Consider the following 18,139-nt stretch of genomic DNA (forward strand, 5'->3'; position numbering starts at 1 on the left):
GCCAGGAACATGTTTTGGAAGGAATTTGAAAAAGAGGAAATCAGTGTTATTTTCAGTTCCACCTCTGGTCAAAGTAACCACTGTGGACAATTTGTCTCACATCTCAGAACATTTTAGTATCTGTAAAAAGAAGTTATTAACAGCATAAATTTTAAAAAGATCAACTCTTATTGAGTGCTTATTTTGTTCAGTACATAATAGTACCTATGAGGTAGATACCATTATTGTGCCTGTTTTAAAGATGAATCACAGCGAGTTATATTCTTCCCAGTGTCTCATGGCTAGTAAGTAGTGAAGCCAGGCTATCTGTTAGACCAAAACCTGGATGGTTGTAGAAGTGTTCTGAAAACTACTGAAGCAATTCCTATGTTTCACTTCTGCCTCTTGCAGTTTTATACCGGTGTGGAGGTGCACTGTGTGTTCTCACATGGATCAGAGAATCACCCACCATGTGCTCCAGTTTCATTGTAAAATGTTGGCAGGAAGTTGAAATAACCCATGGAGAAGTGTGCTTGATCTAAAGATTCTTGGTTGCCAAGAAATTCTCATTGCTTATTACACTGGGAACATTTTGGCTTATTCATCTCTGTATCCATATCACTTGAGGACCCAGTATGTAACAGGTATTCAATTAATGTTGGGCAAATGAATGAATGAATGGGGCCTGACTATAATGCCAGTGAAGCTAATGATTCATTAACCACAAATCACTCATTCAACATATATTTATTAAGAGTTTAGAGCATAAGCTCACCTAACAGTCTGCATTTCAGGTCATTTCAATTTTAGCAGAGAGTACAAGGTTCTTGAGCAAACCACTCACTCTTTGACTCCATAGTTCCTTTGATTCTCAGATGGAGCCACCATGTTAAGTCTGCTATCTCAAGCCTGTTTTTTAATTAGAGACTTTTTTTTAAAGGAATTGATTCAAGAGTTCACAGTTTATGCTTTCTAAGACCTCCTACCCTCTGTGGTATTCAGGCTATTGTTTTGCTTCAGTGCCCAATTCCAGTAGCCAAGTGAGTCCTTGTCTAACTAGGTCACCTTGATAGTTTGCTTGATATAGCAGTTGCTTTAGGATATATCTGACTTTAGACCCTTTTCTGGGTTACTAGAGTTCTGCCTCTGGCTGAATAGTTGATCTTAGGTAGCAGACCCAACCAACTCTTTTCCCAGACCTGTGCTTGCTGCCTACTGCTTGACTCCTTAAAACTTGCCATGATCCCAAGTTTCCCCCTTTCCTGCTGTGTCGGTGTGGCAGACCTCCAGGTCTTGCCACCTCTGGTTTGGTTTGCCAGTCAGTTTCCCGCTGACCCCCTATTTGACCACCTATACTGGGGTAGAAGGGATGAAAAGCCTACTTGCATCCTTTTTTTTTTAACCTGAGGGTGATTCCAGGTGGAAAAATCACAGAGATGACTTTTTCTCCTTTGTCCAATTCACAAGAACCATGGACATTGTTGCTGTTGTTTAGTCACCAAGTCATGTCTGACTCTTTTGTGACCCCCCGTGGACTGTAGCCCACCAGGCTCCTCTGTCCATGGGATTTCCCAGGCAAAAATATGGGAGTGGGTTGCCATTTCCCCCTTCTGTGGGTCTTCCTGACCCAGGGGTCAAACCTGCATCTCCTGAATTGGCAGTGAGATTCTTTACCACTGAGCCACTGGGGAAGCCCACTAAGTGTTCTAAAAGCTGTAGGTTGATTTCTGCCTGTATTGAGTTCTATATTTTTGATGTCCCAAGTTCATTCTCCTCTCATCATTTAGATGTCCCATGTGAGTTAATTGTCTCTTCTCAACAAGACAGCAGGATTTTTATGAATGGATATCTCAAGTATTCTTATCCTAATATCAGTTCCAATCAGTACAAACTGACCATTTTTGAACACTTACACTGTGCTATGTGCTTGGTTCACATTAACTTAGTCATTAGAACAATCTAATAAGGAAGGTGTGAATATTTCTATAACACTGGAGAAGAAACAGAATGTGATGGGGTTGCGATTTGAATCCACGTGTGTCCAGCTCCAAATGTCTTCAACAACAAAATGCAGTACTTGGTTCAATCAATAAATAATCCTTGTCTTTGACTGTAGGCAAATACTTTAGTCCTGGGTGTTCTTTGGAAGGAATGATGCTAAAGCTGAAACTCCAGTACTTTGGCCACTTCATGTGTAGAGTTGACTTATTGGAAAAGATTCTGATGATGGGAGGGATTGGGGGCAGGAAGAAAAGGGGATGACAGAGGATGAGATGGCTGGATGGCATCACCGACTCGATGGACGTGAGTTTGAGTGAACTCTGGGAGTTGGTGATGGACAGGGAGGCCTGGCGTGCTGCGATTCATGGGGTCACAAAGAGTCAGATGCGACTGAGCCACTGAACTGAAATGAACTGAACTGAACTGAAATGTTTTTTAAAATTATTCTTTCTCACCTCCATCAGGATAGTTATTATCAAAAAGCCAGAAAATAACAAGTGCTGGTGAGAATACTGACATATTAGAACCTGGGGGCACTACTGGTGCGATGTTAAATGATGCAGCCACTGCAGAAAACATTATGGTGGCTCCCCCCCCAAATTTAAAATAGAATTACCATATCATCCAGCAATTCCACTTCTGGGTATATACCCCCCAAAACTGAAAATAGGGTCTCAAAGAGATATTTGTATACCTGTGCTACCTATGTTTATAGCAGCATTATTCACAACAGCTAAAATTTGGAAGCAACCCAAGAGACCATTGAGGGATAAACAGATAAGCAAAATGTGGTATATATCTGCAATGGAGTTTTATTTAGCCTTAAAATGGAAGGAAATTCTAACACAATTTTAATCTGGATGAACCTTGAGGATATTATGCTAAGTAAAATAAAGTGAAAATGATGTTGCTCAGTCGTGTCCAACTCTTTGCGATCCCATGTACTGTAGCCCACCAGGCTCCTCCATCCTTGGAAGTTTCTAGGCAAGAGTACTGGAGTTGGTTGCCATTTCCTTCTCCAGGGGATCTTCCCGACCCAGGGATTGAACCTGAGTCTCCCACATTGTGGGCATACGCTTTACTGTCTGAACCACCAGGGAATCCCATAAGTAAAATAAGGCGGTCATAAAAATATTGTATGATACCATGTACATGAGATATCTAGAGTAAGTAAAATTCATAGAAACAGTTAGTATAATGGTAGCTAATAGGGGCTGAGAGGAGAGGGAAATGGAAGCTGTTTTTAATAGTTTTCAGTTTTGCAAGGTGGGTAAGCTCTGAAAATCTGTTATAAAACAATGTGAATATTCTTAACAACATTGAACTTTACACTTTAAAAATAGTTAATATGGTAAATTTTATGTATTTGTATTTTACCAGAATTTTAAAAAAAATTCTTAGAGGGTAGACTGAAATACTATACAAGTATTGTGCTATGTCCAACAATACATACTCAATACGTACATGTCATTTTGCTATTAAAGAGTGTAGTAGTTCTAATAATGAGAATAGTCAAATGCTTACACAATGCAATTATTTTAAATTTTGGACTTAAATTTTTACCATATTAAAAAATGCATGTGGGCAATTTTTACACTAACTGGTGAAAGCTCAAGCCAACGTGTCGCATCTCTAAAACTTAGATGGTATTTTCTTGGGGACACATAAACATATATTGTGTGATGCAGACACACAGCTACACCACACAAACTCTGATTCTTTAACTTATTCTAAGGATGTGTACTATTTAATGAGTCAGTAGCTTCCATGTGTGACAAATGTGGCCTGTTTCTACTTTCCTGTCTTATATCTAAAATATTTTACATATTTGGTGCCAAATATCATGGTCGGACTTACTATATATTTCATTACATTTGAAAATAATAGTCTATCTAGTTTACATAATATATGAAAAAATTGAAAAAGAAAACTACATTGTAAGTGAGAAAATACCTTCAACGTCATAGCTTTCTGGTATATTGAGAGATAATCCCATTGTGTGCCATTTTCTATTGATAAAAGTTCATATTGACTTAGTATTTATAATATCATGATGTATTGTTTCTAATTCTTAAAATGCCAAAAAGTCTGAAGTGTTTCAGTTTCTCTAGCATAAATAGATGCCCGAGGATTTGACAGGAAACTGGGAAGTTTCGCTGCTCAAAGATATTGGCCTACTGTGGATATCAGAAATGCACCAATAATGACACATTGCTTTCTGTTAAGCTTTCCTTTAATTTAGTGACTCTCTTCTAAATTGCAGATACTCCAGGAAGGATTAATATACTAAGTAACTCACACCCTATTATGAAATAATTGATCATATCTTTTCTCTGATAGGAGGAGCTACAGGGGAAGTCTTAATGTAGGACTTTTGAAAGAAAACTGGCTAAGGAAGGTTCCAATCAGGTAAAGACTGCAAAGATTTTCTCTTCTATCTGAACAGAGAACCAAGTTCCTTGTCCTTTTTAAAAATGAATTTCTCAAATGCAAGTTTAAGCCTTGTGGATACAAGCAAAGTGAAATGGAAATCTGGGACAATTACCTAAATTATTTCATTTTTAAAACCCTTCATTAAGGCTAAACAGGGATTTTTGGCTTAAATTATTCAACTGGACTAACTACATTAGAATTATCTAAAATTGCCTTGCTCTCTATTTCACCTTATCTGTTTAGAGACACAGACCTTAGGCTGTGTCTGCTTTACCCTGTATGGATTGATTTGGGGCCAAAAAATTCAATTAATTCTATTCACAAAGGGCCTTCATGGAATGGAGTAAATGGAAAAATGAATGCTTCTGGTTTCTGGCTGCCCCATTCTGCTTTCAAGCCTGGGAGGGTCCAGGCCTGATGTATTTAATGATCCCAGTTCTGCTGGTTCACTGTGGGTCTGCATGGGTGTAAGCTTGGCACATTATTTTAAACACATGATCCTCAAAAACTGTTTTGTTTTGGGACAATCAGCAGAGGCAGTTCATTGTTCTAGAAGCAAAGAAAGCACACCGAGGCAACGTGTTGCTAGCTTACATCTACTGTATGCTGAGCATGCATCGGGAATTTATTATCTCATGAATCTGAAGGTTATTGCCGAGTGGCGCAGCAGCTTCAACTCTACGTAACTTGGCTCTTCAGCCCATGGCTCAAGTGCAGGTCAATGCTGAAAGGCCGGGAGTATGGGCTCCAGACTTGGGGTTTACATAACCATATGTGCCTTGGTTTCTCTCTGTGAAACAAGAGTAATGACACTTCCTGTCTCATAGTGTTGTTGGGAGGATAGAGAGTGAAAAAAGTAAAACACTTAAAAGAGTGTCTGTGCATAGTAATTAATAAATATTTCCTATTATTATTAATGATATTATTACTATAGAACCTGTAGTTAATGTAATTGGAGAAGGAAATGGCAACCCACTCCAGTGTTCTTGCCTGGAGAATCCCAGGGACAGGGAAGCCTGGTGGGCTGCCGTCTATGGGGTCACACAGAGTTGGACACGACTGAAGCGACTTAGCAGCAGCAGCAGCAGCAGTTAATGGAAGCAACACTTCCCAAAGGGATTGTGTGGAAATTCCTGTATTTGTCATTAAATTTACCCCTACCCCCATCATTTATTCCCCCTGGCACCACTCCCATTCACCTACCATCATACATTCTTAAAGATTGAGGTTAGCTTTGGGACAGAAAATTTAGGCAGAGTTATAAATCAAGATCAAATGAGTTATTTTGGTCCATGGGACAGTCACATGCTTATTTCTTATCTTTTTACTTAAAAACTATCCTAAACGTCATCACAATGATAGGATTTGTGCAGCACTTTATGGTGTTAGCATATTTTTATACTCATTATCTTCTCTGTTGTAACATCACTCTGTAAAGATTGTGCAAGTGTGACTTCCTTCAATAGAAATTATGCCAGAGAAGTCAAATCTTTTGCAGAAATACTCCCCACTGGTGGGGTTGAGGGGATGCTCTGACTGTGGAACCTGGGGCAGTAGAAGTTGAGGGAAGAAGCAAGAAAAATGTTTGGTATTAGCCTAGGAGTCTTAGGCTATTAGGATTGTCGATATCAGGCCCAAGTCCAAAGGCAAGGGTGAAGGAATTCTCAGAAAGGAAAAAGAGAGAGGGGACAAAATGTTTAGGAAAGCAGAAAAGAGAAAGAGAAAGCAAGCTGGGAAGAGGGGGCGAGACTGAGAAGAAGGCAGGGTTGCGGACAGCAGTTCCTCCCAAGTTGCTGTCTACTTACACCTAAAAATGGAGGTTCCTCAACAACAGGTCTTTATCTAGGTCCTTAATTTCTCCTCCTGGCACTTAGTGTAGTATTGTTGAGTGCTTAATGAATTGTTCTCTCTTGTGCAGAGGACTCCCACTACAGCAGCCTCTGTGAGCTTAAATGATGGGAAATGGTTCATTTGTCCCATTGAGAAGAAAGAAGACCTCCTATGAAGTCAAGGAATTGGATGAAAATGATGGGTATTCTCTGGGGTAGTTGAAATTAGAGCTCTGCGGTCTGGAAAATAAACTGTGCTTCAGTGCAGATACATTTATGGAAACATCAATAAACACTGTGATTAAACTACAGATAGAATTCCATCAGAGAGAAGAATTCAAATAGTATACAAAGTTATTTTAAACCCTAAACTCCTATTCATATTTTCAGGTAAAAATTACATTTTAATCAACTAGATGGATTATTTAGATGGTTTTGTTAAATTCAAGTGACATGAAAGTAAAAATTTAGTGTTACAGGTTACAAAAATTTATTTTTCCTACCCTTTCTTTGGTGTGCACTTGGCAAATAACAGCTTGTTAACACTGAAAGTTTTGGTGGAGGCAGAGACTGTTTCAGTCAAGAAGTAATTAGTAAGTAGGTATGATGTGGTGAGCATTAGGCTTATACTGGGGGTATCCTGCCAGAGTTTTTGCTCCTGAGGAGATTAAAATCTTTTGGACTTAGAACACAGTGTGACCAGGACAAAAGCTCCTAGAGATACAAGCACAAAAGACTGTTAGGAGAATCAGCTTGATCTGTGCTCTAGGTCTCTACCTGGTGAAAGAGTTGGTGACGGTGATGAGCCATTCTCTGTAGAGAGCTGCGCATGTGTGAAAATATAGAGATGGCAATATTCAGGAGTTGAGGATACCGGCTGGAGTACAGATGGGGACTGGAAAAGGAGACAAGGTTAGGAAAAGTTGAAAGTTTATTTGGGATGCCATGGGGACACCATTTCAGGAATTTAAGCATTTTGGGGGCAGAAGGAGGGGGCAAAAGAAACAGCAGAAATGAGACAAGAAAGAGTGTGCTTAGATACAATTAGGTGATAAGCTCTGCATTTTAAATAAAGCCCTCTGGGCTGCCAGGGGTGGAATGGGTTGGTAGAGAATGAGTGTGACCGAGTGCAGCTGGGGATGAATGGAGGAGGCTAAATAAGAGACCATGGCAGTAATGGAGAGAAGGGGACAAATTTAAGCAACACGAAAGTGGAAGAGTTATTGGAACTTGGTGAGTGAGAAGGAAGAGTCTAGAAGACATAGGTTTTAGGTTGAGGATCCAGTGCTTTCTTTTAAGATGGTGTAAAAGGGAAGATTTAAGATTGCTGAACTGGGGAAAGAATTGTTGAGATTAGCATTGTCTGGAACAGTAAGCATCTTGGTTTCCTGCCTCTGTCTTCTGTTAACTTCTCTAAAACATTGTTTTCTTTTTTTTTTACTGTCCTGCCCTATCTTCCCTTTCTTTCTGTCTGTGACTCCCTCTGACTCTATCTCATTGCAGTTTTCTTTCTTCCTCACCTGGCCCTGCTAATGCTTCTTTCCTGATTCTCCTCAGTTTGCTTCCTCCAACCCACCCCTACTGAAACTCAGCAAACACACACTTACAACAGAGAGAACAAATACTGAACCAACATTTTTGTTAAATAGCTTAACTGCTTTGTGGAGAGGGAGTTGTCAATGCATCTGTTCTAAAGAATTTTCTTTTAATAGATAATTTTTTGTGTGTGGAAACCAGATCAGCAAACCACTGTTACTATGGCCTATCCACAGAGACCTGGAAATTGCTATATTAAGCGGAACTGACTAAAATGTATTTTACCTGTTTGGAATAAAACTCACAATCTGTTCTTGAAAATTGTTGCTACTACTTGGCCAAGGGTAATTGAGGACAGGACTATACCGTTTGTTATATTCTAGGGCTGTGACTTGTGATTTTTTTTCTATAGACAACAGACCCCCTCCACAATCAGATAAATGCAACATGCGAACACTGAAGGGCACCCATTCAGAACAGAGGGAACCGTGGAACAGGTTCCGAGTGTGGAAAGTTGATTATCAGTGGAAATAGGGATACCACCAGATTCGGAGTTATGACACAGGTCGGGCAGATCCACCATAGAGAAACATAGTGTTTCTTAAGCATACCTTTCTGTGATACTGTGTAAGGGTCTTGCTTACAAATCCAAGAAAATCTGAACATTGGATCATCTGGATGTGTGAGTTCTGATGATGTCTGACCCACTGAGTGAATGCTACCCTGCCTTAGGAAAACAAAGGGGTAAGGGGAATCTGACAGTCTTTCACAGTGGAAAGACAAAGTCTGTCTGGTCTTCACCCAGAACATGGATACACACCTTAGAAGTACTATGGTAGATAACTAAACTTCATCCATCCAGGCACCCTGACACAGGCAATTTAAGGGCAGGGATTCTACCAGATAGGGGCCAGCTTGTTCATGCCTCCATTATTCACTTCCCAGCAGGGTGACTTTGAGTAAATTACTTAAACTCTTCAATTGAGTAAATTATTTAAACTCTCCAAAGCTCATTTTTCTCTTTGTAGATGGAGAATGACATTATACACCACGTTGGGTTGGGATGAAAAGTAACTGAACTACTGTGCTTAGTCTGTTGCCTGGCACATAATGAAAGCTCAATAAATGTTAACTGGTGCTGTTAGTGGCTATCTGATGGGAAGATGCAATTGGAACTAGAGAATTCCAACAAAGGGCTCTGTAAAATAAAGATGTTTTCATGTCATGGCATTAAGAAACTGGTCTTTGGGGATCTGGTTACAGTGGATTTGCTACAAGAAATAACCCTATACTACAAAAACATTCTTGGGCTTCCCAGGGTGGCACAGAATCTGTCTGTCAATGCAGGAAATGTAAGAGACATGGGTTCGATCCTTGAGTTGGGAAGATCCCCAGGAGTAGGAAATAGCAGGCTGCTCCAGGATTCTTGCCTGGAATTCCGTGGACAGAGAAGCCTGATGGGCTACAGTCCATGGGGTTGCAAAGAGCTGGACACGACTGAGCACACAGCTCACAAAAGCATCCTTGGGGTTTGTAAAAGTCTTGCTTTCCTTTCACTCACTGTCACCATGATCAACAGTATTCTATAAACTGCTGTCATCTAAAATCACTTTTAGGCTCTAGCTCTGATCACTCTTCACCCAAAACCAATTACCAGCTTGCATAAGGAGCTTCCGTGGTGGCTCAGGCAGTAAAGAATCCTCCTGTTACTCAGGAAACCTGGGTTCTACCCCTGGGTCGGGAAGATTCCATGGAGAAGGGAATGGCAACCCACACCAGTGTTCTTGTCTTGAGAATCCCACGGACAGAGGAGCCTGGTGGGTTATAGGCCATGGGGTTGCAAAGAGTTGGACACGACTGAGCAACTAACACTTTCTTTTCACTTGTTTAATAGGGCCTTTCCATATGACATGTGAAGAGTCTGCCACAGAGGCCAGAAATCCTGACTCTGGTTTCGTCCATCTTTAGCAACTCTTCATTTCCTTCTTTCTTAATGTGGATTGCCAGGGAAATTAAGAATCTTCTGGAAGAGAATACAGCAATGGTCCTCAATTCTGACTGCATCACAATTAGTTAATAAAGGTAAGTGCCCAGGTGCCTGATGCTGAACCCACAGAGGGCAGCCTACCTAATTCACCAATGTCCCATGTTGTCCTTGTCAAATCAGAAACCAAGGACTTTGGCTGTATTAAGCAACCAAGAGACCTGTAAACATGCCCCTGAAGTTATGAGGTTCTGCACATGCCTCTTGGGGCCAGTGCCCAGATAGGACTCGGACCTGTCTGGACATCATTCTCTACTAACAGGCACTTTCTGATTCACACATGACCTCTGTCCCTGGCATTTGTCGTTGGCTCAAACTTTTCCCATTGTTCTTGTAAAATGGGAGAAATATAGGAGATGTGTTTTCTTTCCAATGTGAATGTACTGTTTAAAAAGAGCCTTACAACAAAACTTGCTTCCATACATAAAATAAACTTGTGACGAGTTATCTGGGTAAAGAGAAGATGACCTCTTGTCCATCTGTCTTCTGGAAAATTTCCCTTTATTGGTCAGTTCTTTGCTCTGGGGTAGTCTACTGTCTCAAGCTCTCAAATGTACCCCCTTCCCCGACTAAACTTGGCTGTAATAGCTGAGGTTATAGACCGAGGGAAGCATGCCTCACTGGAGCTCTGTCTTTTAACAGTTTAAAGCTAGCATCTATCAAAGCTCGAGCTGCCTCTTTACTGTGAAGTTTATTCACAGGTAAAATTTAAGGTTAAGATGTTTTTGTCAGTACTAATTTGAAGGTTTTCATTTTTTTCCCATAAATTTGGTTGCATATCCTTCATTGCCCCCAAATTAAAATAGACCTGTGAGCATTTTTCAAAAAGTGCTTCTTCATTCCAGGGTATTTGTAAGTGGTACTGGAAAAGGAAAATGTTTCCTGATGAAAAAAGATTTGAGAAGTTCTAGAAAAACAAGTTGCTTTCTTCTCTACAGGACTTATCAGAGCATTTAACAAGGTACTATTCACTTCGGTTGTAATATTTCCCTCAAATTATTTTCCCATAAAAGTCTTTTTATCACAGAGCATTTATGAAGACTAGGTTTTGGGGAAACTGCTTTGGTAAAATGGTGTCCTAAATTTCTTAAATAAGAACTGTAGAACAGAGCAGACAGAAGATATATATCTTGACATAAAAATTGGTATACATGATCTGACATGTTCTACGACAATAGGACAATTTGAAATTGGATCTGCTTCGAATAATCCAGAACTTTTGATCAATGTCTACCTCATGCCAAGATGGAGATGAGAGATGACATAGCCTTGGCCAGATTTGCCACGCAGCCATCGAAAGACAGAGATCTTTGATATTATTCTCAGCAGTTGGCAGCATCACTGAAAAAATGTGTGCAAATAGTAAAAATGGGGGGGCGGGGATCCAGACCAATCCTAACACTGCTGCCTAGGGAGTTAAGAGATTTGGAGCAAAAATCATGAGACCTTTCCAAAATAGGCGCGGCGTTAAATTGCACCAGAGATAAGCAGGCAAGATATGAAGTGTGGGACAGCTGTTGTGGCTGATACTGCTCAGTAGACAGGCAGAAATATTGGATCATCTCCTTCGTTAGCACCAGTGTAGTAACCATTAAGAATGACTCGCATTCATATTGTTCTTCTTTAAAGCATCTACTGAGTCACTCAACAAATATTTACTGGGTGCTCACAAAGTGTAGCCTCTGTCCTGGCCACTTGGGTTCAAGCGGTGACAATATAGGTAACGTCTCTGATCTTGCATGCCCACTGTCTAGTTTAATCTTTACAATGTCCTCATTTAATAGGACAGAAAACTATGAGATTGTGACTGTAGATTTTCAAGTCTGGAAAGTATCTTAGAAAAATTTTTATTCACACTCATTTTACTCATGAAGAGATAAGTTTAAAGGGTTATCCTTTCGACAGAAAATAGTGACAGCAAGGATGAAAAACCGGGTCTTCTATCTTCCAATTCTGGTCTCTCCCTGGTGCTGTATGCTGCTTAGAAAACTGATATGAATTTGTATGAGGTAGGCAGTCAGTAAAGGTGTGATTCTCAGAGAGTGGCCACAGTCTCTGCCCTAACACAGTAGGAATTTGACTCTGTCAGCTCAAGGTGCTAACTGAAAATCCAACAGAAGCAGTGGCTTGAGGACCATGCCAAATAGTATTTCTAAGGTTAAAGGGGGGAAGGGAACTGCCCCCCCCCCACCATTAACTGAGAAGGATGAAGCAAATGGTCCCAGAATTCCTGCTTACATTTTGCTGGATTATGAAAGCACAGTGAATGTGCTCTAATTTAAACTTGGCCAGACACTGGGGGATTAAGTTTCATGACACAAGGGGTTGGTACTGCAACCCTCGTCAGTTCCTCATGAGAAGATGGAGCTCTTATATGTCATTACATGTAGGGAAGAGATTTAAGAACCATATTCCTGTTATAAACAGTATTAGAAATCAGTATTTTATTTCCCCTTGATTGCAACACTAAATCTAGGAATGTCAAGGGAGAGAATGTACTTCATGGAATGCAGAAAACTTGATTTAAAAAGCCTTAATTGGTGAAAATGTATCAAAGCAAGGGAAGCAAATAGCACAAATTTCACATTTCAGCATTCTTTTTTGATTTGAGTTACCTGAAAAGATATTAGATTGATTGACTGAATGGATGAATGAAAGGGGATTTGGTGAATATCAATCAACAAACATGTATTAAGCATCTACTATGTGCAAAATACAATTAGATAGGAAATAAAAAGATGAATAAAACCTGATCCTTGAGAGATGACAAAAGTTATAATATAAGGATGAACATTTTCATGTTCATTAAAGAAGTATGGCATGTTGGGGAGAGCAAAATTATTTCTCATTTTGGGAAATATAATCATAAAACAATGAGCAAACCTTTGTTGTGTATGAGAATGTTGGGTCCGAAGAACCCAGTTAGACATCTGCCACCAAAATTATGGAATCACACATTTACCTTTTGGAAACTTAATTTGGTATGGATGGTATGATTTAAAATACCGTTTGCAGTATGACCTATAATAATTGCTGTTATTTTTTGAGATGATGTTATGTTGGCCCAGATCCTTCTGAAGTTGGTTCTGACATTTGTAAAGGAGCAGCTAGCTCTTCTGCAGACAGCAAGCTCACCAGCCTTGCATACTTGTATCTAAAATAGTCCTAAAATTCTCTTTATTGCCTCTACACTGTTTCCTAAAACGAAGCATGAGATCATGGTAGTATTTAGTTATTGGTTCAGTTTTCTGTCTTCTTAGATCTTTTTAAAGCTCCTATGTCCTTACAGAATGACCTCCTATTTAATGTCTGATCACATGATCAGCTATTTACAAAGTGCTGGTGTTCTAATTTGATTCCTTTTGATAACATAAGAGGACATTTAGTTTGTATGGTCTTTGGTAAGGATTATTTACTCTCACAGTCTTTCGAAATTGTGCAATGGCAGAAAACAGATGAACTAAACAGTAATATTTTATAAGAAATTAAGGTGATCCTTCTGAAAAGGAATTTTGTCCAACTATTTCCCTTTATTGATTACATAGTTCTAAATAAAACAAATAAAAAACTCAGCTGGTGAATGTGCCAAGCCATGCTTTGTTCACTTGATTATTAAAATATATTGTAATCAATGTATTACATATATCACATTTTATTTGCACAGGAATATATGCATTTAATTTAAAAAATTGATTTGTACTTACACTATTCGTAGTATTATTTACTAAAATTCTTATCTTACAACCCATGGCTGAAAGTTCCTTTAAGGCAAACTTGTTAGATACCAGTTCCCAACTATTGAAAATCTATTTTGCATACATAATACATTCCACACTCTTGCAAGATGCAAGTCACTATCCCCTAATAACATTCTTACATAGCACATTACATATTTTTCCTTTGCAGGAATGAAATATCCCTCTGAGTTGGCATTATCTTGTTTTGTGAAAGTTTGGTAAATTTTACCTTTGACCTTAGACAATTGGTTGTGATCTTATGGAAAGGATATAAAACATTATTCTTATGCAAGTCTCCATGAGTGGCTATTTTTGCTCTTAGTTCTCAAAAGAAACAAATAAATACTGCAGGACAAGTTATTTTTAAAGGTTTTTAAATAGTGTTTGTTATTTCAAGGCATTAACGAGTAAAATTTCTTAGAAAATACTGGTCAGTTGTGTTTATTGCCTTATGTCAACACACTTGTCATTTTGAGAAAGTGTCATAATCCTAGAAGAAGATGGTTTGCACTCCTTGGGTCAGATTCTAATCTAAGAAGTGTTCTGTGTATCCTTGCGTATCTCTCAAAGTATCTGTGGCTGCACAACTGTAAACATCTCGCTTCTCATAGCATAGCACATGCATATTGGAAATGCTTGGATTCTTCACAGTGCAAATGCAAACTGGGTACCAATATGGAATAATGGAAGGGTGCTTATCCACTTGTAATTGTCTCCCTTTTTATCTTTTCCTTCATCTTTACATTGTTGGCATAGTTAGGGTAAGCCAGTAATATTGAAGGGTACAGACTGAGCAGAGAACTGGAATCCAGGTTTGGATTTGCCCACAAGTAGCTACTAAACTTTGAACTTAAACTTGCTGAGCTTAAGAGTCCTTATTTTGTGAAATGAAAGATTTGTAAACAGGCAGCTCATGGCTTAAATCTAATGTGCAGAGGCATTTTGTTTGGGCTACTGCTGCTGCTACTGCTGCTAAGTCACTTCAGTCGTGTCCGACTCTGTGCGACCCCATAGACGGCAGCCGACCAGGCTCCCCAGTCCCTGGGATTCTCCAGGCAAGAACACTGGAGTGGATTGCCATGTCCTTCTCCAATGCATGAAAGTGAAAAGTGAAAGTGAAGTCGCTCAGTTGTGTCTGACCATCAGGACCCCATGGACCGCAGCCTTCCAGGCTCCTCCATCCATGGGATTTTCCAGGCAAGAGTACTGGAGTGGGGTGCCATTGCCTTCTACTGTTTTAAAAGTTAGGAAATGTCACCTAAGATTTCTAGTGTCTCTTAAGAAATAGAAAGATGTGACACATGGAACCTTCATTCTCGAACAATTTCCTGGGCCCTGTAGCTTTCTTGGTTTGCCATCCAAGCACTTGTCTGAATTTTATTCCCTTGATCTTCTAAAATGGAATGACTCTTTGGCTTTGTTTCAAGAAACATGGTGGGAAAAGTTTAATTCCTCTTAAGATTAATTTGACAAGTTACTTTTTTTGCTGTGTTACAATGTCTTAGTTTTTCTTTGATTCCGCTGTGACCTTACACACTTAACAAAGGATACAGCTCTCTACCTATGTACAGCCTGTCCCCTGCTCCCTCTTTATGGGCAAAAGTCGGGGAGAAACCTTGGCTTTATTTTTCATACCTGCATTAAAATTTTCTCCTTCAATGATTTTATCTCCAGATAGATAATGTAAAATAACTTATCATCATTTCTGTGAAAATTAGAGAAACTGTGACTCTCTGCTTATGAAGCTGTGCTCCTTCATATTTTTCAGTTACCATACTGTATCTAATCAGATTCTTGCAAAGTGATGCTATGCATGCAACGATTCTCCTATAACTCTCTTTGGAGACAGAGGCCAGCTGCTGTGGTGAGGGTTAGCTGCTTCTTATGGCTTGGGATCATCTTTCATTAAAAATCACAGACGGTAGTATATCCTTCTCACCATAAGAACTGATATAAGCTTTGGTCAGGAGAAGGAAGAATGCATGGCCATGAAAAACTTCTTCAAATAAAATATCCCTGAATCAATTGACATGTACCTTCAGTTGAATCCTCATCCCTTATTTTTGGTGAGAATCAATGTAGTCAATAAAAATCCAGGTTAGTGAAATAACCTTGTATCTATGTGGAGGGGGTAACGGTCAGGGGATGTTCAGTGAAAGAAATTTATTTCTGGTTGATTTAATAAGAATTGATTTTATATTGAAAAAATCTAAGTAGTAACATTTGAGAGATGGTCTAGAGAAAGACAATGCTGCTGTTGCTGTTTGGTCACGAAGTTGTGTCCAACTCTTTGTGACCCCATGGACTGTAGCCATCAGGCTCTTCTGTCCATGGGACTTCCCAGGCAAGAATACTGGAGAGGGCTGCCATTTCCTTCTTTAGGGGATCTTCCTGACCCAGGGATAGAACCCGCATCTTGTGCTGGGCAGGCGGATTCTTTACCACTGAGCCACCTAGGAGGTCCCAGAGAAAGACAGTATGCATTTGCTAAAATAAAATGTTAGTTTCTAATTAGGTTCTTACAACATGACCACTCTTCAACAGCTGTAGAACAAGGCAAATGTTGCTTTCTAGTCAAATGTGATCACTGAAGAACTTGGTTACTAACAGATAAGGACCGTCTAAAGATAAAGCAAAGTTTTGCAAGATGATTCTCTTTTACCTGCTGATTAAACTGTGAAAAATCCGTGAGCCCAAATGCAGATTTCCCTGTTCCTGTTTTACTGGACAAGCTCCCAGGACTAGATTAGAGCTAATGCAAATTAGAGAATTTCCACCAACTGATTCGGGGAAATATCTAGCTTGACACACAAACCTCTTGGCAGTGAGGTCCTGCAGAAAAATACAGAAATATGAGCTCTGATATAGTTAAGGAGCATAGGGGGCAATAAGGTTCTTTACTATGGAATTATTTCTCTATATGCAAAGCAGATTAACCAGATTCTCAATTTGTGGTTTGATCCTTTCTTTTTTCCTCCTCATCTCTTGTTTGGTCCTCTTTGCTCAGTGTTGACTATTTGCTGAAAGTGAAATGGAACACCATAGGATAGACTCTCTTTTTCAGTATGTGCTTCTGCAGTATGTATGCATTTCCCTAAGTCTCTCATTGGGAAATTCATTCCAAAAGAATGTTGAAAGCATAAGGGGGTACATTTTGTGAGACATATAGGCAGCAAATAAACAGGGTAAAAAAGACTGGTAAATTGATCTCTGCTTCACATTTGACTACACCTTTAAAAAAATTCCATGGAAAGTGGGTGTACTATTTAAAATATTTTGTTATGAAAACCTAGACACAATTCCACAAAAAACAAAAATATCTGGAGGCATTATTTTTGTGGATGTTAATCTCAAGCTCTTTCATATCCAATCATGCCTGGGCTCCAGAAATTCCTTAATAATATAAGGAATTTGGTAAATTTTTATAACAACTTGTTCTCTGGCATCTTTGGAGCCCTCAGGATCTGCTGTAGGATCATCATTTGCCAAACTGTTCAGGAAGGATAATAATTAGTCCTGGGCAAACATTTAAAAAGTGAATTAGCAATGAACAAAATAGAGGTGGGGCTAGAGACTGTTTTATAAGCTTCATTTATATTTAAGCTTGAAAGGAGTCCTAGGGTCAGATGGACTAACACCTTCATTTTACAGATGAGAAAACTGAAGACCAAAGAACATAAATGCCACAATTTAGGTTACATAACAGCTGTAGAACCAGAATGAATTCTTGATTCCCAGCCCAAGGCTTTGTTATTAGGGCCTGCTGCCTTAGATTTTCCTACCAGATCTGTTGGCTTGGGTAGAATTCTAATAATTCTGATAAAAGTTTGTTTTGTGAAGCCTGCATCACATTATGTCCTTTCAGCATTGTAAAAAGGAGCTTAATTTGAATGTCCTTGTAGCATACTGCACCAACAAGTGTACCAGCTTAGCCAGTACAGTACCATCACTAGGCTCCAAGAACATTGTGTAACTTTTCCCACCTGATGCTAGCCTGTATCTGTCATGTTCAGACTCAATTCTGAAAGGCTGCCCAATTTCTCCTGTATGTGAGTAATCTTACGGAAAATGCTACTGTTAGTGTATGGTGATTTTCAAGAAATCTCCCCTCCCCTAAACTTGCTTCAAATTAATGCACAGAAATAAACTGAGTTATTTTTTCCAAAAAATATCAGTTTAAATAATAAGAACATAAATGACAAACTAGTTGAATATTAAGTTGAGATATCTAAGTTTACATAAAAATAGCTATTGTGCTAAATCACGGAGCCGAAGCCAAGTATGCATATGAGACTTATCCTTGGGGTTTCTTAAGCTGTCTGTTTTGAATACTAGGCATCTTGAACTCATCATTTTGGGTATCCAACTTGTCCCTCTTTTGTTTTTGTTTTCTGAAAAAGTTATAAAGCCAGACTGCTCAGTGGGAATGACATTCTTCTTCCAGAAAGAAAAGAGGAAAATCTGAACATAGAGAAGGCCCATCTTAGAATATCTGTGACTCAAAACTATCTTTGAGTGTTATTTCTGGGTTTGAGTAATCTTCATGGGTTATAGATGCCGTAAAAGTCATGGCATGGAAG

General features: G+C 39.2%; 1 pseudogene; it reads right to left on the reverse strand.

Moving 5' to 3' along the window:
* Nucleotides 1–18,139, reverse strand: part of LOC101114176 (NADH dehydrogenase (ubiquinone) complex I, assembly factor 6-like) — a 66,900-nt pseudogene that overhangs the window by 13,287 nt on the left and 35,474 nt on the right.

Source organism: Ovis aries, chromosome 2 (assembly GCF_016772045.2).
Source record: "Ovis aries strain OAR_USU_Benz2616 breed Rambouillet chromosome 2, ARS-UI_Ramb_v3.0, whole genome shotgun sequence".
Lineage (NCBI taxonomy): Eukaryota > Metazoa > Chordata > Mammalia > Artiodactyla > Bovidae > Ovis > Ovis aries.